Raw genomic sequence first — 1607 nt, 5'->3', positions numbered from 1 at the left:
TTGGAACAGCTGTTTGGAATCTTGCGACAGATGTCTGGCACAAACGACCATCCAACTCCCGTGCAGTTTTTACTGTCCGATAATACACTGGAATTCATGAATTTGGCGATGAGCTCTGCTTCTGGAAACATGTCTTCGGGCTTGTTGAGCAGCCTCCTTAGTGTAAGCGACGTCAAGGAGCAAGTGACAAAGATACACAAGCACGTCGACGACCTCCTAGACATTGGGAACTTACATCCAGCGCACGAGGTGCTCAGTGCTTGTGAAATTGACCACAGCCGCGTGGCAACAGAAAAAAGTGATGCAAGGCTGGTCTTTTATGCGGCCGGCTGTGTGGCCAGGAAGTTCGTGGCAAAGGCAAGGTGTACAGAATGGTCTACTGCTTTGTTCACGCCAATAGGACAACCCGTTCCTCCAGAGTCATCACTGACAGTTCACGTGAACACGCGTGGGCTGACGTTTCCTTCTGATAGTCTGAGGAAGATGGTGACGTCCCTAGAAAATACGTTCACGCACTGTTTCAGTGCAAATGCGCTGAGGTGTGAGAGCCTAGGGGATTTTCCTTCCGACATCCAGCTGAAGCCTTCAGGAATGGTCGGCTGTGAACAACACAAATTTGAACTTACAAACAAAATTATCAAATTTCACCCCATAACGCGCCTTCACTTTCTTGTAAAGAGCAGGAACTCGGCGCCTGGACGCACACGGGAAAAGAAAAAGCACATGAAATTACGACATGTCTTGTGACCGCAGCGATGCAGTGCTGTACTTCCTAAACCTTGTTTGCTGTCATAGCTTTTTTTGTAGTGTTGTTGGTGCGTGTGTGTGCTCGAAGCATGAGTAATACATTAAAATATATGTATATGATGATCAAGAGGCATAAGTTTTTTTTTTTGCATTCTATAACCGACAGCTATATACTCTACTCATGACATAGAAGTTTATTGCTCTCGCCTACCTACCTCGTGCAATAACATACAACAGTGCAAATAAATTACTCTAAAAACTCTGGTTGTTTGAACCTTAATATTTATTCGACGGCGTTCTACGTTCATTAAAACAAAAACAAACCTCCGACGCGGTCTCGAGAAAGCACACTCCGTGCGCGAATGACGCCGCCACACGCCGCTCTAGGGCTCCTGTATATATGCTGTCTCGAAATACGAATTTTCGTCTTTCGCCATAGAACTTCCGCAGAGATATTTTTTTTTATTTTATTCAAGTACCCTAAAGGCCCGTAGGGCATTACATAGGGATGGTATAATAAATCATTAAGTAACAGTAGACGCATTCAAACAGGTAATGCATGTTAAAATAAAAACAAGAACACAAATGGAAAGAAAGATCAAAGAGAAACCGTAAAAGCTGTTACAAGAACACATCCTAAACTTTCAAGACACCTATAGCCATTAAAAGGGGTGTAGCACAAAATCAAGGTTACTTAGAATGAGTAATTCAAAAGAAAAATCCTTGTTAAAACAGGTACAGACAACAGCAAATACAGCATGTAACAATAAAAAAAATATATATAAATACATGTAAAATAATAAGAATAAGAAAATAAGCAGTACAAGGAACTTGGTGCTCACCTAAAACAAAGCCAAGTG

The sequence above is a fragment of the Dermacentor silvarum genome, chromosome 1 (assembly GCF_013339745.2).
Source record: "Dermacentor silvarum isolate Dsil-2018 chromosome 1, BIME_Dsil_1.4, whole genome shotgun sequence".
Taxonomy (NCBI): Eukaryota; Metazoa; Arthropoda; class Arachnida; order Ixodida; family Ixodidae; genus Dermacentor; species Dermacentor silvarum.
This window is presented reverse-complemented; position numbering follows the sequence as displayed.